Raw genomic sequence first — 25,363 nt, forward strand, 5'->3', positions numbered from 1 at the left:
AACTAAAAATCTTCAACCATATTGAGAACTACTACCACCTTGAGACCGTAATTGCGAGAAACCACGACTACCTATTTTGGCTCTCTCTTACTCAGTCTCTCGCTCTCCTTCATCTTAGCTACCTCAATCTGCTGCGCATGAATCATTCTCCTAGAAATATATATTTCTCTATTGAGCATAGAAGCTCTACACTCTTTCAACACATAACTCGACACCACAGAAAAAAACTTACTCACTACTCGCTCTAGGGTCAGCTACCAAGTTGGGAGTATACTTAGCTAATTAGTTAATCATAAGACAATACTTTTTCTGGATCATGGAACCTTGCCTTAGGTTCATGAACTCTTCTACCTTAGCGTCTCTCTTCTCTAGAAGGAAAAATCTATCTAGATAGGCACTTAGAAACTTTAGCCAAGTCAAGAGAGTTGTATTTCCCCTCTAGTATCCTCCCACATCACTACCCAATCATGAGCAATATCTTTCAACCTATGATATGCTAACTCAATATTGTCCTCCTCGAAACTATGCATAATCTCGATGATCTTCTTTACCTCCTCTAGATAAAGCTATGGGTCCTTACCTACTATTGACCCAAAGAATTTGGGCAGGTTCAATTTTATGAAACTTTTAACCCTGGATGAGGTAGGACTAAAGCCTGAAAATTCCTCTGAACATTAGTCACAGCTTGGGCTAGTGCTTGAAAAGCTACCCGGAACTCTGCATGTGATAAAATCACATTCTCAAGATCTACGTGGGGGCTAATCATCGACCCCAGAGACAAAATCTCTGCGAGGAGACATACTCTGTAATTGGAAGAAATAAATGGATTAGACTAGCATCAACTTGAGCTCATGCTTACTCACACGAAATGATCACTGAAAGAAGGGAAACTGCTCTTAAGAACATCTTTTAGCCTCTTGTACATAAATGTGGTACACTACAAACCCATGTATAAGACCCTACTTGATGTGGCTTTTCAGACTACATAGGACTCTCTTGAACCTTAGGCTCTGATACAAAGTTTGAAACACCTCGGATCCCATCCCGAGATGTGACACGGTGCTTATGACCCTAAAGGACCACAAGCTAACCCTTTACTGATATCTTTACCTGTACACAACATAATATCTTAAATAAATGTGGAAACTAGCCACAAGGTTCAACACATCCATGTATACTCATAATAAAGAAAACAAAATACTAATACATCCGTCTGAAAAACCTCTAAACTGTCTAAACTGTGGAGTTGATGGTACAGGTCCCCAACTAACACCGTCAACCAAAAATAAACAAATTCTAAAGTAATAATAGTAAATTGACATTCGTCTTTGATATAAGAGAATTCACTACACTGCTGCTGACTGGGACTTAACTGCTGAGGATACTCTGGATCTTGTGCCTCTGAAGCTATGGTGTAAAATAAAACACCATAGCGCAAATGTGTCAGTACAGAAATATACCGAGTATGTAGATGAGGTAGGCTAATGCAAGGGATTATGCATGCACAATATCAAAATTGAATAATCAAAAAGATGCTGCATAAGAACACACACTTGAATACGTAGACCATGAGCACAATCATCGCAACTCTAGATACTGAAACTCATCTACCACTTTACTGCAGACTGAAATCACTACTAACACTGATATTTTGAAACACTGACTCATCCTATACTGATAACGACTCATCTAATACTGATAACTAAGTGTCTGGATGAACATACATCAAGGCTTGAATTTTGTTACTTACTGCTTTCGACTAATAGAATTAGCTATAACCTTTTCTAATTGATTATTCTAGAAGCGATTATCAACGATAAAAGTATGATTATATCTGAATCTGACAATAAGAATACTCAACAGAATTTGAGATAGAGATCAAGCCTATCTGATGATAGAACTCTAGATATAATAATAAGAATACTCATTATGGTATGAGACTGAGATCAAGCTTATCTGGCAGCATATCTCTGAAAATGATATCAAATAACTATATATGAAACCAAGCCTATCTGACAGGATGATCCATGAATCACTGGAACTATCTGAGTTCCTCATAAAGATAGATGATTGTATCTGAAGTCCTTATCTCTGAAGATTGATATTGACACTGAGATTGAATATGAAACAAAACTATAATTATGGGAAATAGTTACTTAACCTACATACCCCAACTACCACAGGTGGGGTCCAAGCTGTAACCCCCGTAGGAAGGGTATTAATACTGTGCCACATGTAAAGACCTCTTTGGTCAAGCCTCTCTGATAGATGACCCTCACAGAAAGTTGACCTAAGGAAATATAATAGTCAAATACTCTTTCTGGAGGTGACAACCTTTACTGATGGTGACTCTTATATCCTGCACTGGCTATGCAGTTCTGGAGTTTAGGGATTGCTCCTAATGACTTGGCCTCTTTGATAGGGGGCTGCCATCCCTTCCCTTGCTCGGTGCTAGCTCTAGCTCCCAAATGAAAGACTCCGAACTGAATTCTCAACTGAATAGAAATGAACCAAATCTATTACTGATCATGTTTCTTAAAAGATTACTTATTTCTGTATCTGACAAAAAAGGTATCGAATTATTATATCTGACTGATCATACAGAGCTTGAATAGATTACTTGAATTGCTTCTGAGAGTAGAATTGAATCACTTGCATACTATTAGATCTGAGCTGATTATAGGACTGAGGCTAGATTGCTGGCAATATAGAGATTATAGAGATAACTGAGATTACTGAACTTTCGTAAGTTCTGCACTAGTCTGATTAAATAGAGTTTAATAGTTTATTGAGTTCTGAGAATTATGGCTCAACTAGAATTATCGAGAAAACTGAAACGCGCTCTATACAACAGCTCTATTGTCAGGTATAATACCCCCAGGACTCGATGAAATAAAAGTAAAGCATAATCATTCATTCATCATCATGGTCGTTCATTCATTATCACAATTCTTAGTTCATCATCACAATCATTCATGTATCATCACAATCATTCATACTTTATCATAATCATTCACACATAATCATAATCATTAAAGCATCTCACAATCGTTAAGACATCACCTGAAGCATTTAAGGATCACAAATGTCTATTTATCATCACAGTCGTTGAGGGGTCACTTTAAACATCTCGAAATCATAATCATATAATAATGTAGTAAAAACATAGTACTAGATTGTACTCCATTAAACAAGGTTTTACCTTAACTGTTTCATACCTATATCAGTCTTGACATGTGTTTGTATATCACTTGATTTGTCGAAACTTCATACTATCATGTCACAGCTTACTTGCAAACTAATTGGCTTGTAATAAAAGCTTAGCATATATCTAAGAGCACTTAATTGGAGAATTTCCAACCATCATATCTCCACCTGTTCAATAGGGTCTTTCACCAACCACTAGACATGACCGATTTTACACCGACTTAGAGATTTCATGCTATCTTGGCACATTTCACTCACAAAGGTATTTTATCAAACACTAGGCATGCATGGACTAGCTCACAATTTTGGGCTTCCTATTCAACATACTATAATGGCCCACATGCTTCTCCTAAGCTCTATATCAAACCTATGGGGAGACATGCTTTGCTTATTCAACCATTTCTACACCCAAAAGTTATGAACACATCACATAGAAAACAACATAAGAAAGATTCATTACAAATATCACATGGATTCCACCTACCAGGGTCAAAGCTCATAAATCTTGGAAACAAACATGAATCAAAACTCAATAACACATGTAACATCAATTTCAACTTATACAAATTATGGAATCTGACAAACATAAAATCTTCATATTTTTAAAAAGGGTTCTTAAGCTTCTTGGATGAAAGGGACCCATGAATCAACATCTACATACCTTAATCTTTGAAATTGGATGAATTCTAATGCTTGAGACTTTATTCGCACTTGTAATAAATGATTCTTGAAGCCCACATTAAGAGGAACTTCATTATTGAAGAAATCTTGGAGAATTTACGGATGATTTTTGGAAGATTAGGGTTCTTAAATTGTCACCCTAGATATATTAAAGTTCTTGAACTGAAACCCTAGATATATCTTATTAAGATAATTAAGAGAGAAGATGGAGAAATTAGGATTGGAATATGGGTTCTCATATTTATTGAGCCTTCAAAAGATGGGAAATGACCAAAATACCCTTGCAAAAATGCCCTTAAATTTCTGGATAAATATAGCTGATGGCATCCGTGACAAACCGTCAAGTTGGTGATAGGCCGTCATGGATTGTTGTCACAAAAGGGTGAAATTTTGAGTTTCTGGATATGGTTGACGACATTGGTGATAGGCCATCACGGGCATGACGGCTTGTCACAAAATATGGTCAATAGGGTTGGAAATCTGCCCGGGTTTGACGATATTGGTGATAGGCCATAACGGGCGTAATGTCTTGTTACAAAATATGGTCACCAGTTTCCCAGCCATACATGCTAGAGTAAAATTGGAATAACTCTTTTCTCTGCTATAGGTTTTTGATGAAATAGGTATCGTTAGAAAGATAATTCAAAAAGACTTCTTTTGATATATGGTAGGCCCTCTAATTTGATATATGCACGGAGTTATGGTCAATTGAAGTTGATCCATGTTTTTACAGTCACTTAAACTTGTACGATAAGAAAGATTTCAACTCGTCCTTGATGTAGGGGACCTCTATGATCTTAATTCATGCTCAAATAGATTCCCACATGATTCAAAGAATTTCTTAATTGGGAAGATATTTCTGAAACATTTAGACTCAAATTTTTGCTTTGCCAAATACACTCTAAGGCATAGACTGGAAGAGGATTTTGCAGGGCGTTACATTATCTCCCCCTTAAGAACATTCGTCCTCAAATGTCGCTTGATAGACAAAGAATACGGATCAATAGAACCTACTCAAGACATGGAAACATTTCGAGGCATGCTTATGCAACTAGAATAACTGACATACTGAGTTCTCAAACTAGGCATGATTCATATCTGGTGCATTAAATACTCGACTGATAATACTCATAGCTAAACTCTCATAACACAAATGCATATCTGATACATGGGCTTATAAATGGGATGATCTTATGAATACATGACTAAACACGTTCTGACAAGCTGAACTCTTTCTACTGAATGTGCATATCTAATGGATGAATGTCTAACTTAACTTACTTTTGAAAGAACGACTTGACAATATAATAACGACTGATGCTAAATTCAAAAAGAAAATTTGAACATGCATCAGGATGAATCTAATGGCATGCAACTTCATAATACAATAGGGTATCTCCTCCTTGGGACTCTATGTCCCTTTAAACAAACTTCACTTAAATACTGGAGCGGTGTGCGGAGCACCTACAAACTGGTCATGATTGACCGATCAATATATGAAACTAATGTATAAATCATGCTAAAATATAAGCTCAAATGGGAGAAAAAGATCTAAGAGTACATGTCATAAAGATAAATGTCTCATAACATACACGGGACTATTTTAGGGAATCCTTCCCGATCAAGGCAAGCCTGAAGCACACGAAGTCTACCCCTTTGAGTCAATACTCTACATTATCACCTTCTACAGCTTGGATTACCACACCTAAATCATACATAACTACCAGCTCTACACACACCTTGGTGGCGCCTATCACATTCTCCACAATGCGGATGGGTACGAACACCACTAGCACTACTCTGGGCTTTGGAGCTTGGTGCTCCCTTAGATCTGACACCCTCGAACGTAGGTATGGCTACACTCACTAAAGATAGAGATGGAACTAAAAATCTCTGACCATACAAAGAATTACTACCACCTTGAGACACTGACTGCGAAAAACCACGACTACCTATCTTGGCTTTCTCTTACTCAGTCTCTCTCTCTCCTTTATCCTATCTGCCTCAATCTGCTTTTCATGAATCATTAGCATTGAAAGATCTATATCCCTATTGATCATATCAGCTCTACACTCTTTCAACACATAACTAGAAACCCCAGAAAAAAACTTACTCATACTTGCTCTAGGGTCAGCTACCAAGTTGGGAGCATACTTAGCTAATTGGTTAAACTTAAGACAATACTCTTTCACGGTCATGGAACCTTGCCTTAGATTCATGAACTCTTCTACCTTAGCCTCTCTATTCTCTAGAGGTAAAAACCTATCTAAAGAGGCACTCTGAAACTATATCTAAGTCACGGGAGCTGTATTTTCCCCTCTACTCTCTTTCCATATCACTAACCAATCATGAGTAGTATCTTCTAACCTATAAGATGATAAATCCACACTCTGCTCCTCGGAAACAAGCATAATCTGGGTGATCTTCTTCACTTCCTCTAGATAAAGGTGTGGGTCCTCACCTACTACTGACCTAAAAAATTTGGGTGTGTTCATTTTTATAAAACTTCTAACCCTGGCTGCGGCGAAATTCCCATCTTACTGAGGTGGGACTGAAGCCTGATGATTCCTCTGAACATTAGTCATAGCTTGGGCTAGTTCCTGAAAAGCAACCCAAAATATTATAAGTGACACACTCTCATTCTCAGGATCTACTGGTTGTGTGGGCTGATCATCGACCCCACGAACAAAATCTCTGTGAGAAGGCATACTATGTAATTGGAAGAAACAAGTGGATTAGATTGAGAACCAACTTGATCTTATGCTCACTCGCATGAAATGATCACTGAAAGAAGGGAAACTGCTCATAAGAACATTCTGTAGCCTCTTGTACATAAATGTGGCACGCTCCACGCCCATACATAAGGCTCTACTAGATGTGGCTTTTCAAACTCCCTAGGACTCTCTTGAACCTTAGGCTATGATACCAAGTTTGTAACACCTCGAGATCCTATCCTGAGATGTCACATGGGTCTTATGTCCCTGAAGGACCACAAGCTAACCCTTTACTGATTTCTATACCTTTAGACTGCATAATATCTGAAATAATTGCTGAAAGTAGCCACAAGATTCAACAAATCTATGAGTACTAATAATATAGAAAACTAAATCTAATACATCCGTATGAAAAGCCTCTAAGCTATCTAAACTGTGGAGTTGATGGTAGAAGTCCCCAACTAACTCCGTCAACTAAAAATACATAAAGTCTAAAGCAATAATAGTAAACAGACATTCATCCTCATAAGAAGAAGACTCACTGCTGCTGCTGCAGACTGGGACTAAACTCCTGAGGATATTTTGGATCTATGCCTCTGAACCTAAGGTGTCAAATAAAAAACTATAGCACAAATGTGTCAGTACAAGAATGTACCGAGTATGTAGACGAGGTAGGCTAATGCAAGGTCTCATGTATGCACAATATCTAAACTGTATAATCATGAAGATTCTGCATGAAAACACATGCATGAATACACAGACCATGAACAAAATCATTGCAACTCTAGATACTGAAACTCGAATACCACTTTATGTAGACTGAACTCACTACTAAGACTAAGTTACTAAAACACTGACTCATCTGATACTTATAATGACTCATCTGATATTGATAACTGAGAGTCTGGATAAACTTATATGAAGAACTAAATTTTGATACTTACTACTTTCGACTGACAGAATTAGAGATCAACTTTTCTAACAGATTATTCTAGAAGTGATTATCAAATATAAGAAGTATGATTATCTCTGAATCTGACTACAAGAATACTCAATAGAATATGAGACTGAGATCAAGCCTATCTGGCGGCATATCTCTGAAAATGATATCAAATAATGGTATATAAAACCAAGACTATCTGATGGGATGGTCCATAAATCACTGGAACTTTCTAAGTTCCTTATAAAGAATTGTCTGAGTTCCTCATAAAGATAGATGATTGTATCTGACTGTCCTGATTTCTAAAGATTGATACTGACACTGAGATTGAATCATAAATGGAAACTGTAAATATGGGAAATAGTTAATTAATCGACATGACCCAACCTACCACAGATGGGATCCAACCTATAACCCCAACTGGAAGGGCATCAATATCGTGCCATGGTTAAAGACCTCTCTGGTCAAGCCTTTTTGTTGGGATGACCCTCGTAAAAAGTTGACCTAAGTCAACATAATAGTCAAATATTGTCTCTGAGGTGACAACCTTTACTAACAGTGACACCTGTATCCTGCCTTGGCTACACAGGACTGGAGTTCAGGGATTGCTCCTAACAACTCGACCTCTCTAATGGGGAGCCGCCATCCCTTACCTCACTCGTTGTTAGATCCTACTCCCAACTGAAATACTTAGATCTGAATTCTCAACTGAACACAACTAAACTGAATGTATTACTGATCATATTTCTCAAAAGATCTAACTGAGTTACGCTGAGATTACTTAGTTTGGTATCTGATAAAAAGGTATTAAATCTTGGTATCTGACTGACGATACTGAGCTTGAATAGATTACTTGAATCTCTTCTAAGAATAGAATTGAATAACTTGAATACAATTAGATATGAGATTATTATAAGACTGAGGCTAGATTACTAGCGATACTAAGATTATAGAGATAACTGAGTTTACTGAGCTTTCTTAAGTTATGCACATGTCCGAGGATACAGAGTTCTATAGTTCACTGAGTTCTGAGAATCATGGCTCGACTAGAATTATAGACAAAACTAACACGGGATATAGACCACAACTCTATTTTTGGGTATAACTACCCCCAGGACTCGATGAAATAAAAGTAAAGCATAATCATTCATTCATCATCACGATCGTTCATTCATTATCATAATCCTTCGTTCATCATCACAATCATTCATGTATCATCACAATCATTCATGCATTATCATAATCATTAAAGCATCTCACAATCGTTATGACATCACCTCAATCATTTAAGGATCACAAATGTCTATTTATCATCACAGTCGTTGAGGGGTCACTTTAAGCATCTCCAAATCATAATCGTATAATAACGTAGAGAAAACATGGTACTAGATTGTACTACATTAAACAAGGTTTTACCTCAATTGTTTCATACCTATATCAGTCTTGACATGTGTTTGTATATCACTTGATTTGTCGAAACTTCATACTATTATGTCACAACTTACTTGCAAACCAATTGGCTTGTAATAAAAGCTTAGCATATATCTAACAGCACTTAATTGAAGAATTTCCAACCATCATATCTCCACCTGTTCACTAGGGTCTTTCACCAACCACTAGACATGACCGGTTTTACACCTACTTAGAGATTTCATGCTATCTTGGCATATTTTACTCACCAAATCATTTCAGCAAACACTAGGCATGCATGGACTAGCTAACAATTTGGGGCTTCCTATTTAACATTCTTCTCCTACTATCTTTATCAAACCTATGGGGAGACATACTTCACTTATTCAACCATTTCTACACCCAAAAGTCATGAACACATCACATAGAAAACAACATAAGAAATATTCATTACAAATATCACATAGATTCTACCTACTAGGGTCAAAGATCATGAATCTTGTAAAAGAACATGAATCAAAACTCAAAAACACATGTAACATCAATATCAATTCATACAAATCATGGAATCTTACAAACATAGAATCTTCATCTTTTCAAAAAGGGTTCTTGAGCCTCTTAGATGAAAGGGACTCAAGAATCAATATCTGCATACCTTAATCTTTGAAATTGGATGGATTCTAATGATTGATACATTGTCCGCACTTGTAATAAATGATTCTTGAAGCCCACACTATGAAGAACTTGATTCTTGAAGAAATATTAGAGAATTTATGGATGATTTTTGGAAGATTAGGGTTCTTGAATTGAAACCCTAGATATATCTTCTGAAGAAAATATAGAGAGAAGATGGAGAAATTAAGATTTGAATGCGGGTTCTCATATTTATAGAGCCTTCAAAAATATAGGAAATGAACCAAATACCATTGCAACAATGCCCTTAAATTTTAGGAAAAATATTGCTGACGGAATTCGTGGCAAGCCGTCAAGTTGGTTATAGGCCATCATGGATTGTCGTCACAAAAGGGTTAAATTTTGAGTTTCTGGATAAGGTTGATCACATTGGTGATAGTCCATCAAGGGTGTGACGGCTTGTAACAAAATTTCATCACCAAGGTTAAAAATCTGCCCAGGTCTGACAACATTACTGATACGCCATTATGGGCATGAAGTCTTGTCACAAAATGTCGTCACCAATTTCCTAGCCAGACATACTGAAGTAAAATGGGCGTAACTCTTTGCTCCGATATCTTTTTTATGATGAAATTAGTATCATTGGAAATATAATTCAAATAAATTTCATTTGATATATGATAGATCCTCTAATTATATATTTTGACGGTCACTAAAACTTGAATGATAAGAAAGCTTTCAACTCGTCCTTGAGGTCGGAGAACTCTATGATCTTAATTCATGATCAAATATATTAACATATGATTTAAAGCATTTTATACTTGGAAAGATATTTCTCAAATATTTAGACTAGGATTTTTGCTTTACCAAATACGCTGTAAGGCTCAGACTGGAAGAGGATTTTGCGCGGCATTACATATATATGTATATATGTTTATGTGTGTATATATAGACATATAGATATATTTACACACATACATATATATGTATATATACATATACATACATATATATGTAATACACAAAATAGTATTTAACTTAATACTACATGGAAGAGTCATCTAGTTGGTAAATTAGTGGAATCTTATTTTAATTCTATACACGTTGCCAAATAAATTTTATTTTAAAGGTTCTTCAATCATATAATCCAAGGGTTATAAATAACCATCCATAAGTTAACTAAGTCTCTTCGGGAATCCATCCGTCATTACTTAGGTATACAACCTACATTGTAAATTTTAAAGATCACAGTACTACCTTTAATTAGATAGTTCTTAAATTAGATTTGGCTTAGTTGTGTAGAATATAGGAAGAAAAATCATAGAGATCTGACCTCAAAAAGAGAGGTTTCTACTACCAAGCGTTATGTTCCTCTATAACAAGGATTTATAATAACTCATGATAATAGATTTGTCATTATGCCACCTTTCAAATGGACAGTTTAAAATGAACCAGTTACCAACAAATATATTATGTAGGCTATAAAAAAATCTTCAGGAAACTCCTCTTCAATTAAAAATCATGGTCTTGGAGATAAGAATCCAAAAGAAACTTTATGTTGATTTACTTACAACTATCAAGATTGGAAAATGTATGTGGTCAAGCTTCCTTATGATCCTAACTACAATAAAAATATAATCCCAAAAAAGCCTAAACTATTTAGATGAATCATGAACTAACAATCCACCACAAAGAATAAGTAAACTATGTTCTCAAAAAATAGATCATCTCTCCAATAAAGTCTATGTTGATACTCTAAAAAATTAAAACTACCAACTACAGTTTCTGAAGCAAACCAACCAAGGTATCAAAACCCTAATTAACTATGAAATGAAGGTAATTCATCAATACTATAAGATGTAAACCATTCAAACTCAAATATCAATTTGCAACCCCTGTAAATTGGTTGATTCAGTTGAAGAAGAAGAAGAAACCTAGTTGGCCCAAATAATGTCTGTCGTATGGACCAAAGATGATTCTAAATAATGGTGATTTCTCAATGCTATTAAAGAATCCTTATACAACCTAAAATCAAAAAATATTTGTTCACTTAATATTGTCAAATATCTTAGAGGACCATACTCTAAAAATGCCTAGACTGCCAATTAAGGTTTTGATAATAGTATATTTAATGTATTTATGGAGTAAGAAATGGTCTGGACATTCTTAATGATTGGTTCTCCTATTAAATTTACTCAGACACTGTATAAGATCTTTTTCTTATAATTTCAGTAAGATGTGTATCCCACCATCCTATAAGCTAAATTTTAAATCCATCTAAAAGGACATGGGTAGTAAGTTGATCTAAGTATTAAGATTAGTCCTATCATTAGTGGAAACTATTGTCATATGTTACAATTTGGATAGGACATTATACTCAGAACAATGATCTATATTCCAATCCTAAATGGTGTTGGCATTGTAGTTAATTTGCATAACATCAAGTTTTCCCTCTAACTCCAAATTAGGATGGGTAGCTCTAGAGTAGTTAACTTTATGTGGATTACGCTAACTGGAAAATTAAGTTTTGACATGGGAAACTTCTAGAGGAACTTCTTTCTCTAGTAACTGTCATCTGAACTACCTTCTTTAATTACCCAAATTGCAATAGAGAATTTTTTACATTAGGTATCAGGGGCTATAAGTTTGAGAGTTTTGCATTTTCTATGATCCTTCATTGAATATCAGAGAATTGTGGAAAACTTTTTGAATTATGCATATGCAGTTCTCTAGTGAAGGTTCTAGGGATATCATATTATTTGAATAGTTGAATGGATGAGATTGAGGCCTCTAATGATTTTAGAGTAGTAGGTTGTGATAAAGATATTTTTGAAATCAAATTTTCACTAAGATCATAAAGATACTTATTTGTACAATTATTTAGTTCAGAATGATTGTTAATATCTTTGCTGATAACTAGTCCATTCTAAAATTTTTTATGAAAAGGTGATGCAATGACTAAGCTATCAGCTAGAGTTATTGTAAATGCATGTGATGGAGGAAGTTCATAGGTGATATCATCTATGTTTATGGTTTGTTATACTTTTGAAATATTAATTGATTTTAAGAAAGGAAAATATAGTTGATGATAATCAGCATAAGCCTCAAGCCATTAAAAGAAATTAATTTGTTTTTAAAAATCCATAGTAAATTTATTGGTTGCTATTTCATTCTTTCTTTTGAAATTTATTGAAAAATCAAGTTTACTTCAAAATATTTTGAGATTAATAAAATTATGTTCTAAGATTTTCTTTATCAATATGAAATTTTGATTAGAAACCCCTAACTCTCCCCCTAAAGCTAAGTAAGTTGGCCATTGGGGTTGGTCATCATGAATTTTAATTGGGGGTATTTCCATAGAACATTTTTCCTGTGGTATCCTAGATTCAAAGTTAAAAACCTTGATCCTAAAAGAATATGGAGAAATTGAATACCTAGCAGTTGTATTTCTCATGGAATAGATGAGGAGAGAGAGACTTTTTGTATATGTGTTTAGAAGAGGATTGTTTCTCCTTTATAGCTATTTTTCCTAGCTCAAAAACTATAGATAGTATCCATGGCCTTATACTAAATTGTATAGATAATTGCTACTATGCAAGATCTTGTCTTGGCCATATAATAGGGTGTCTAAACATTAAGCATTAAATAATCAAATATATTAAGATTCTTTTAGGATACAGTAAAATTTTGAAAACAATCAAAATAGATTGGACCATTGCAATGGATACTTTCAACCATTCATAGCAAGGAGTCACTGAAATCTAGAAAACTAGAATATCTAAGACAAAGGAGACATGAAGTATCTAAATCTTGTCGACAAAGAGGTTTAGTTGTTATGTTAATTAAATAAAATTGGAGATAAATTTACCTACTCCTATATCTCTGTATTTCCTTAGCATTTAAAAGTTTGATATCCTCATGATCTGATTCAAGAGAGTGGTTTGTTCAATGTTTTATATTTGGTAGTCACATGTCAAAAACAACCATTTCAATGTTCTATGAATTGTATCTTTTGAATGATTAGGAATTTTTCAATCATCAATTAATTGATGTAGCTCAATGAAGTTAATCTCTTACTTAAGCTTTAAATTTGGGGAATTATAGGAAGTTTTGGTGGATGAAGAGTACAGGGAGTTCTTATAAGGAGAAAACAAGGGATGATAGAATACCAAAATAGAATCTTCAAGAGAGTAGTTAGAATTTACAACAATAATAACATAAATGCTTCTTATACTTTGATAAAGAGGCCATTGGATTCAGTAAAGAAAATTATTTTGTGTTCAAATCCATACTATGGAAGAGAAAAATCTGATAGTTAAATTAGTGGAATCTTGTTTCAATTCTATACACGTTAGATGAATCAGTTTTATTTTAAAGATTCTTCAATAAGATAGTCAAAAGGTTATAAATCACTATATATAGGTCCACTACGTCTTTTTCAACAATTCAGCCATCATTGCTTTGGTACATAAGCTATAATGTAGATCTAAATGATCATAGAACAAACTTCGATTAGATAATTTTTCAAATAGATTTTGCTATGGTGTATAGATTGGTTCAAGTTTTACTATTTAAATTCTTGATCTAACAGTACCATATAATATCAAGTTAGAAACAAGAATATTAATATTTACTTCCCTTCATTGCTCCGAAAGGTTAATGCATCAATCCACACTCTACATTAATAAAAATAATTACAATATAGAGGGTCATAAGCTTTAGGAAGCCTTTGATATTTTGTTAGGTGCATGCCTCATTATTTATGTGAAATAATCATTTTTAATCCACACCATGTTATCATAGTACTTCGATGAGTAGGAAGGAGTTATTTGAATAAGTTTTATTAAAGGGATAACTGTTTGGGTAGCTATTATTTGGGGATTAGAGATCCAGAATTCAAGTCTAGTATATATTAGCAGATAAACTCTATTATTTTTAAAACAAGATGGATCATCATAAGAGGATTCTCAAAATGAAGAAATTGGTTTACTATAGGTGATAAAAACTTTTATACTCGGAGTTGGACAAACATTTAAATTTTTTTGTAAAAAAGTAAAAGAAAAATAATTCATGGAGATCTTTCCATGGAATTCATTTATGTCCCTCAGCATGTGAAAGGAAAATTTTTAATTGTACATCCATAGGATGTGGAAGCGGTCGGATAATTTTAAGATTAAAGAAAGTTGATGCTCACTTTGAAATCTCAAAGTAAAATATTGATAACCTTCTAAGAATGGGGAGGAAGTATCTCAAACTTTTGACCATATATCATGAAACATTAGTGGTTGAACCCCTGAGGAAATTCAAAGACTATTTGCTTCCTCAAGAGGAAAAACCAAAAGTGCACGCCAATTTTATTCTAAAAGGTTAATGCATTTATCTGCACTCTTAGTAGTTAAAATAATTATAATATTGGGAGTCATAAGCTTTGGTAAAATAATTAAAATAATTACTATTTTTCCTTATTGTTCTCTTTCTACTTGTTAACCCATTACTTGTTATTTCGAGCTATGGTATTGAATTACCTACTGATGGGTTAAGTTATGTGCCCTCATGACCTGAGTTTTTGGGTCATAATAGTTTGGATCCACAACTTTTGTTCACTGGTATCGACTGTAGAAGAGCAAGTGTTAAATAGAGTCATGCAGATTGTTACAATGACATGTATATCCTATCTTTATGAGGCTACTGAACATTCTTATTACAATCTCACCTTCTTAAATTAATATCATGCACTGTATCTAAATTAGTTTCTAGACTATCATTTTTTTTACTCTTTCACATATTGATATGATTAGTGCAACGTTGGCTGAGGGCGAGGCCCTTGAGCTTAAATCTTGGGCTCTAGTATGGGCAAGGGTAAAGGTTGATCCCAATGTCATGGTGAGAACAATAGCACCATCTCAGGCCTATTCTAGAGCAACTTCACTATAGCTTATTATTTGTCCTATGTTAGAGATTATACTTGATCATTAGCCACCACAACAACCAGAGAGTTAGAGAGCAGCCTAGGATCTACCCTGATTTATATCTCAATATATTATCTATGATTCCCTAGTTTAATTATTGAGTATAGTAGGAGGCCAGATTATAGATGGGGCCAAAATATCTGCTCAGAAGGCAGCATAGCGTTGTCTAGGTATAGGGCCGTAGACTATAGTTGTGACTCCCAAATTAGAGGTCCCGCCAACACCCATAGTTCTGTAGCTAACATCAGTCTGACCAACCATGAATTCTGAGTGGCATAAGATGCTGGATTAGTTTCTTAAGTCGGCTCCACTAAGGTTTTGTGGAGACTCATGGTAGGATACATTTGAGTTCTTTAACAACTCCAAGAAGAGTTAACATAATTTTGATTTATTTGATTTGCACGATGCACATTACACCAAATTTGAGTTTTATATTATAGCGATGAAATGGTGGATGGTGTACCTTGATTGAAGAATAGGTGGATATTCTTCAATGACGTAGGTTTAATTTTTTGAAGCCTTTTTTGAGGAATATATACCTTGAAGCATACGCGTGCATCGGGGAAACGACTTTACAAGGTTACAAGTCTAACTAATATGAAATTTCATGTGCTATCCAAGCAAGCCACCATGATTCTACCTACTGCGTATGAGAAAGTATGGTTTTTTATGATGACACTCAAATGACACCTCTAAGATATGAGAAACTGTCATCAATATAGTTAACCAGATAAGATTTGGGGTCGAATCCTTATTTAATCATGACACAGAGTTAAATCTTAAGTGTTAGAAAAAAAATATAATTTGGCTCGTAATGCTGTGTAAATCAAAACACAGAGTAAAATTTATGTCGTTGATTGAACACTTTTAGGATTATATATTTTATTGTGGTAAGAATGCAATTTCAATACTAGAAATGACTAGAGTTTAACTAAGTATAGAATATGATTTGGGGTTATTCCTTACTATGTGTGGTTTCAAGCATGGGTAGTTTAATATTTGTCTAAACATAGCTAAAAGTAATGGGTAGGCTAGATAATAGGTGTTTATTCAATTTGTCAATCAAACAACAATTTCTCACAAATTTGTTCTTTCAAAAACCTTATAAGTATAGCTTTTGAACAATCTATGGCCTCAATTATTATCGTTGTTTCTAAAAGATAATATAAAATGATGTGAATCAATTTATTGTTCACCCCCATTCCTCACCCTCATCCCTTTTGTAAAGTATGATATGAGTTTAAGGCTAGCTAGAGTTTACAACCTCTAATTCTTAATTAAAACATGGAGTAGAGGTAAACTCCATATCAATATGCTAATTAGGAAGACAAAAAAACCAATACAATAGAAACAACTTACTAAAGCATAACCCCAAACTAAGAAATTAGCAACACATAGAGAGAGAAAGAAGAGATACATAATTGATCCCTTGAAACACAATTTATTACAAAATTCAAGCTCCAGATTCAATAAAACTTGAGTTATCACTAGGATTATTACTCAAAAGTTTCAAAATTTAGAAACTACGAGAATGGTGGTTTTGAGATAAGAACTCCTATTTAGACACAAAAATCACATTATATAGAATTTATGAAAATACCACTGCACTGGTGACCTGATGGTGTGTGTTTTTGAGTTGCATGCATAGGTCACTCGAGAAGATGACACTGGAATCTTAAATTTTGTCAAATGCACGTGCAGGTTAGCATGTGTATGTGTAGGTGGCTCCTAAAATGCCCAAGTGAACTTTTAAGTTCCTTCTCTTCCATTTTACCACTCCAATTGACTCGCATGACTTTCTTAAATTTATTTTCAACCTTTATTTGCCAAATGAGAACTGTTACATGACACATACCTCGAATCAAAGTAAAATCACAATAATTCAATGATAAAAAGTACTAGCAGGTTCACAAATAAGAGAGTTACCAACCCCCTAAATATAAACATTTGTTTGTCCTCTATTAATCAAGAAAAATCATAATATTATAGGATTTCATGATTCAAAAAGTATACAAAATAAAGCTATACCAGATATCCTAACAGTGTTCAAAGAGATCCTTCAAACATGTCAAGGGAACAAGTACACCAAAAATTTTCAATATACATATTTCTATAAAGAAATGATGCAAGGTATCAAATGAATCTTTCATATAAAAAATTCTTCTCAAGGTGTGACCCAAAATCTTCAAAGATTATCTCAATTTTCAATATGCAGCTTACCTAGCTCATTTACCCAAATTGGGAGTAAGACACCACAATCCACTCTAAACCAACATTGCCACTTATATGCAAGATTTAGCTACACACACACACCATACCCAAATATTGAAAAAATTTACACTTACACTCACAAATAAATTCAAGTACAACAAATAAAAGCATAGGCATTCTCTTCTTGTAGTTTACCACTAATATAGACTTCCTAAGTTTGGAATTACAAAGGTCATACGGGCTTACATGAGGGTTAAGATGTGGGGAGGAATGTATGAATCATGTGACTTAAATACCTCCTTAAATGCAACCTCTTATAACATTCTACCCCCATATCATTCTAATTTCTAACCTTTTTTGCCTTCAATTTTTTTTTGTTTCCATTAACCTCTAACTTATTCTTTTCCAAAAAATTGCAACACACCACTTTTCCTTTACTTCTTTGGTTGTTTAGAGAGATTTTCTAAACTTTATCCATCCATATCCGCTCATATGTTAAATTTCACTTCAAATTCTATGGGTTAGGCTAATTGACCTTATTTTCAAGCACATCTCTTTTCTTTTCAGAACATGATTAGACAACTAGGCATACACCGTTCATAACTCCTACCATATCATGATTTTCCTCCAAACATAGAGTTTTAATGATCCTTTAATCAAAAACACAATTAAGCACCTCCAAAAAATAGGCTTTCACCTATATTTTCTTACTTTTGGATTATACAATGTAGTCAAAATGGGTATGTGCCAAAAAGAGATTTCAAAAAGGTATAGGTGTCATGATATAATTATCACTAAATAAATAAATAAAAATAGGAAAAGTCTCAAAAGAGTTAACTAGGTCATGATGTTAAGGTGTAATTTGTTCAAGTGACCGACAAAAACTGTCCTCAGCTCATCTTCCAAACAAAAATTGTCCAGGTATATGCTTTTAAAACACTATGGCAAGTTCTAGATTACATTTATACATTATAATTAGTCAAACACCTCACCAAATGTCATGAACCAATTTCTTGAATCATAATGTTACCTTCTATACCCCACCAGTAGGTATGTTAAACCATAGCCCAAACTATATGTAATGAGTTAGTTGGTGGTAAATTGGATAAATGTGGGAAATATGAAAGTAAATGAAATACATGCTATGGCATATGAATAAAGCATAAATAAAGAGAACTAAGAGGAGAATAATATTATCCCACAACCTATTAAAATTAGTACAAGAGAATCTAATTCAAAAGAATATGAGTACATTAATGTCAACATAAAATAGTCTAGAAAATAGAAAGTCTATCAAAAAATAAAAAATGGAGAAAAGTTCAACTTCGAATTTGATAGCTCACCCTATTTATTAATCCTTACAAGCACAATCACAACGTCAAAGATGGAAACTTGTACTCATATTTGCACAAAAAAGGTCTAGAAATATAGTATGAGTACCAAAGCCCCGGGTGCTCAGCAGATATCATTGGTCGATTGAGCTAAATCATAATACAAATGTAATAAAATATGAGATAAATAAGTTGTGTTAGAGGAAATAAGAAAACTTGGAATAATTCTCCAATTACTGAAAGTAATAACTCAAAATAATAATAATTGGAAACATATCTATCTCCACATAATTGGGCCACATAAGCCCAGAAGATGCAAATAAATTAAATAAACCAACGATGGCCCCATAGGTCATAGAAGGTGAAATCAAGGTGAATTAATAGCGTTAAAGGTACCAAATATTCATATCCCAAAATGATAACCATGGGTCCTTCCATACGTAAGCACAAGACTCAAATTGGTTCCATAACCATAACAGATAACCTCTAAGTGTCAGACTTGAACCAAAACTATATCTTATATGCCAGACTTGAACCAAAACTAATATCATGAATATATTACTCGAACAAAAATTAATATTAGTAATAATGCCGAAATTGAACCAATCTTAATATCATAAATTACGGAACTTAAACCAAAAATCCCATTTCCCAAACACAATTCTAGAATAAACCATCATAGAAAATACTCCTAAGGCCACAAATTTAAAAGGATAAAGTAACACGCCTATAAATTCTGCAAGGATCTCATAGTAATCTTGGCCTAAGGTGGGATGGAGGGCCTAATTCTAACCCCAAAAATACATTCCTAGACTATAGCGTCAAATACCAATATTAGATACTAACCAAGTGTTTTTGTATCCATATATAGAAATTCTACCAAAATATTGAGTATTTTAGTCAATGATTTGAGGTGTTTTTATGCATCTTAGGGTTGTTATCCTAACTTATTTAGCCTTGTTTTGAGGACTTCTCGCGTGCTTTATGAGTAAAAAATTATATAAATTCTCATATATGTATTTAAGTATATTATTAAAATATTTAAGGGTATTTTAAAACAAGTTTGAATTCAAATTGATTATTTAGAGTTCAACCAAGAAAACTAGTGTTACTAGCTTGAGCTAGGTGTTTGTCTAGTATATCATGATGGATTCTATTATGTTTAATGAGTTACTAAGGTTATTATTATGTAATTAAGTGTGGATAAACATTTTTATAATGTTCAAGGGTTAGTGGAATTAATTCAAGAGTTAAAACTAGGTAAATATAAAAGTGGACAAAACTAGTTCTTAAGTTGAGTTTTTAGTTCACCGTTAAGGAGTGTTTCTTGTTTTGAGCTCTAATTCGTAGTGTTTGATTATTTAGGATTCTTGGTGAGTTGATTTTGAGTATTTATGGATGAATAACAAGCTGTTAAATGAGTGTAAAGAATACAAAAAGGATTGGGATGGAGAAAAATTCGCAATGCAAAGTTAAGTGGCAAATGGCCTTTTCCACTAAGCACACGCGAATTAGGGATGTCACGCACTTCTCCACATTTGAATAACCAACATTGAGTACTTATATATCAATTTTAATAAGCAAAGTTGAACACCACTCTCGCCCATAGTCTTGACCAACGTGACACACACCTTACTCCACACACGACCAAATTTTCCAACTATAAATATAACTCTTGTCCTTACTTGTACCAACCTTAGATCTCTTGGAGAATTAAGGAGGGGATAATAAACAATTTAATTAGGGTTTATTTATCTTTAATTTAGATTTTTAATACATTTAAACATTTATTCATTGATTTGGATTATGTTTATGTCTATTAGTGGCTAAACACCTCTATCTGGGGATAAGGCCAAGAACATGTTTACTTTCGCTTTGAATTGAGTTAGTTTGGATTGCTTATCATCTTTAGTGGTATGTTAATCTTTTTTTAACTATTTTAATAAGTATATAACCTTAGAATAATATTTTTTTGACCTTGGGATCTCAAAAGGGAGAATAGAAAGATAGAACATGGGCATTAATAGAGTAAGGTTCCTACCCCTTTATAAAATAAGGAATTTGAATTAGCATCTAATAAAGGGATATACCTACAAGCCTTTCTTGGTTCACATGTAGGATGATAGCTTTGTGCATCTAATTGGATTATTACACCCCCTCTAAACAATGTAGTTGTAATGTACAAGTTATGAAGACGATTATAGATCGGGAAACCATGATCATGCGATAAACCTTAAGAATCAACAACCAAGAGAAGAAAACCAATGAATGTAGTTCAATAGTGTAGTATGATTGTTTGAAGTGCCTTAACCCTTGGATTTTATCGATTAATTGTCTAAAGTAATAAATTTTATACACTGTTTACTTTACTTTTAATTTATAACTTTCAAAACTCAGTGGTTATGTTAGCACTAATTTGATCTTACTAGTAGAGCCATAATAGGATAGTTGTTAACAAAAGTCAATAAGGGATCGATATTCAACTTTATTTAAGGCCACTGTATTACTTGGTGAGATACCGTACACTAGCATGTGTGCTTGGGTGCAACAAGTTTTTGGTACCGTTGTCGGGGACTTGTCATTTCTACTATTTTATTTTAATTTTTACTTTTTATATTTATTTGGTGCATTACTCTTGTTCTTGGGATTGATTTTTCAGGAAATTGGTTTGCAGACTAGTAAACTGGAAAAGGATAGGGATTTTGTTGAATAAAACCCAGAACCCGAGCAACTTTCTATCAATGAAGGAGAGAAGCAATCCTTCTCCCTCATATCATGCAATTTTTAGAGGAACCAAAAAATCCAACTTTAATGGTCGAAGATCAACCAGCCCGCAAGACAGTTTGAGAAGTGGTAATCACACTTTCAATAAATTTGACCTCCATTTTTAGAAACCGACTGCTGGAGGATTATGAAGTGCGACAAAAAAGGTTGCAAGTTTGTTGGAGGTAGACCATTTTACTACTATATTTGCCCACATTTTTGCATTACATAATCAGTTCAACACTCAGTTCAAAAATATAAAATTTGGGGTTACATAGCCTGCATCCACAGTGAATGCAATTCAGTAAACGAGTACTTGGTGCGAGATTTATGGTAAAAGTTGGCATTCAACAGCTATATGTGGTGCAAATCCTAAGTCAGTTATGTTCGTGGGTAATGCTGAAAGGCATAATTATTGGAACGCCCAAAATCTAAAGGGGCATACTCAAATAAAAATTCAACAAGAAGACATGAAGAACCAATAGGCAAAGATAAAGAGTCAGCAGATTGTTATAAAAAACATAGAAATATTGTTGTGGCAGATGCAACATGCATAAAATGCCAGGCCTCAAGATAGTTTTCTAAGTGATACTAAAAATCTTAAATAAGTTATGGCAATCACTTTGGGGAGAGGTAAGGAGATGAATGAAGAACCTCCAAACAAACCCAAGGAGGTAAATTTAGATGAGGCTCCTAAGCAGGTAGATGACAAATCTACTGAAAATTCAAAAAGGTATGCGTACTTGAAATCATAAGTTGCTTAATAGGAGAAGAAGAGACTACCACTACCCTTCCCATAGAAGCATATAAAGCCAAAGAAGGATGCATGCTTCAAAAATTTATTTGACACATTCAGAGTGCTTTTTATTAACACCTTAGGTATGGGGAAGTAGAGATCGAGCACTATCATACTTCAATTTGCAAATCGGACCCTAGCCATACCGAAAGAATAATAGAGGATGTTCTTATGAAGGTTAGTAAGTTTATTATTCCAGCTAACTTTATTGGTTTAGATTGTCAGGCAGCTAAAAGAGTTCCAATAATCTTGGTACATCTATTGTTATCAACAGGAGGATCTTTGATAGATATGAGATAGGGCACGCTCACAGTAAAGTTGGATGATGATGAGATGGTATTCAAAGTGTACAAAATGATCAAGACACTATCCCACTACTAATATTTGTGCATTATTATTATGATTGAAGTGATAAGTGCGGGGTGCTGTAGTCTATTCCATAAAGGACCTCTTTGGATTTTCTCATTGGGTAGCCAAAACATTCAATACCCTAGCCTAACATGATGAAAATCAATGAGCCTGAATTGGCTAATGTTAAGAAAACTATTGGCCTTGAGACTTCACACTCAAGAGATCAGAAATAAATAAGAAGATGGCATCCTAGTGCGAGAAAAAGGATAAAGAAAAATGGATGATTCGCAGATTGGTTCATGTCGCAAAACTAAATTAGGCGTTTCTTGGGAGGCAATCCAAGTTAAGGTATGTTTTATTTATAGTATTTTAGTTCTACTTCACTAGTTTTTTTTTGTTTAGTCATAGGTTGGTGGGAAGTCTGAGTATCAAAAAACCTGACCTAAGGAGCATACCAAAGATTAAGTATGGGTCCCCAGACCCTCTTAATGGATAAAGATGCTACTATCTTGGGAGTATTTACATCACTACTTTTAAAAACTATACTTTAGGGACAAAGTAGATTTTTAAGTGTGGGGTAGGAAAATTCTCATATATAGGGTAATATTAATTTTTTTTGTGTTACAAATAAGTAGGTTGTCCTTGTTGGTGCTATGTATGATTACATGATGCAAGTGTTTTGGTTTAAAAAGAATGTTAATTGTGTGAATTGCTACTTTTGAAACTCCAATGCTAATATTATGACTCTTTTACCTGTTGGCTTAATTTGGATTCATGTGGTCTTTTTTAGAGAGTCTATGATGATCGTACTTGAGTTGAGCTTGTGCCATGTATGTGTGAGGTATTTGTATATTACTTGTTTTATATGATGTCTAGAACTTTCCTGGTGCGTGTGCAAAATAAAATAAATAATGTGGCTTTAGGAGATGATATGGGCATTTATTTGATAGCCTTGTTTTATACCCTTCTTTTTGCATACCCTTGTGTGTTATCCTAGTTAAACTGTATTGAGCTTTTAGCTTTTTTTTGGCAGCCACAGATGTAGTTTTATCCCTTCTTTTATTGACCTTAATTAGATCCAAAGCTACTAAGTGCTTTTATGAAAAATTAATTATGTTATTGAGTTGGAAAGTCAAGTAAGAAAACGTTGAAATTGAAACCCTAAAGTTATAGTTATTGGTGTGTACAATTGCTATATGTTGTAGTTGGAAGTCTAGGAATAACAAAAATAAAAATTTGATCAAATTAAATAAGTTATTAATAAACAATACTGTCGCCATGTGCATGTGAATGAGCTTAGTGAGATGCGGCAAAATAGAAGATGTGGGTAGATAGAAAGTGGTGTAAAGTTGTTGCTATAGATTGGTATTATTTGTATAATATGATGCATTAAATCACTAAGGGAAGATAGTCATAATTACTGGATAGAATAGTTCCTACCCATCCCTTAGCTTACATTACAACCCATAATAACCTATTTGATCCTAAGCTTCAACATTCTGATTTTAGTGGATCACTACACTAAGGGTAAGGCTATGGTTCATTATTTGTAACTTGTACATTCCTTGCAAGAGGGAGCACAATTTGATTTTTGTACCCATTCTATGATGAACCACTTTTATGTGAGTAATTATTGGTAACTCTCTTATTCTGAGGACACATGTTTGATAAAATTTGGGTGAATCATATGATGTCTTTTATTGGACAATATGTATTAGTTTTCCAACTAAGTGAGTCAATTCTTTAGGGCTGGATGTTTTGGAGTAGTGTTCTTAAAATTATAATTGTGTATTTAACATGATTAGTATACAACCTTGCATTCTATTTAGTCATTTTAGTTCTAGCTTGAGTGTCTTGTATGAATAAAAAGTGTGGATTCACCTCAGCTTATGATTCTTAGTATAAAGAGTTTTTTGAGAATGAATAAGGCTTTAAGTGTGGGGTGATGATCTAAGGTGGTTTTATACATCTTAGTGTTGTTATTCTAGCTTATTTAGCCTTCTTTTGAGGACTTCTCGGGTTCTTTAATAGTAAAAAATAATATAAATAATAATATATATGTTTAAGTATGTGATTACAATGTTTAAAGGTGTTTTCAAACAAGTTTGGATTAAAATTGATCATTTAGAGTTCAACAGAGATAACTAGAGTTACTAGCTTGAGCTTGGTGTTTGTCTTGTCTATCGTGATGGATTCTATTGTGTTTAATGAATTACTAAGGTTATTATTTTGTAATTAATTTTGGAAAAAACTCTTTATAATGTTCAAGAGTTAATGAAATTAATCTAGAGTCAAAACTAAGTAAAGATCAACGTGGACGAAACTAGTGCTTTGCTTGAGTTTTTAGTTCACCGTTA

The sequence above is a fragment of the Capsicum annuum genome, chromosome 1 (genome assembly GCF_002878395.1).
Source record: "Capsicum annuum cultivar UCD-10X-F1 chromosome 1, UCD10Xv1.1, whole genome shotgun sequence".
NCBI classification, from domain to species: Eukaryota; Viridiplantae; Streptophyta; class Magnoliopsida; order Solanales; family Solanaceae; genus Capsicum; species Capsicum annuum.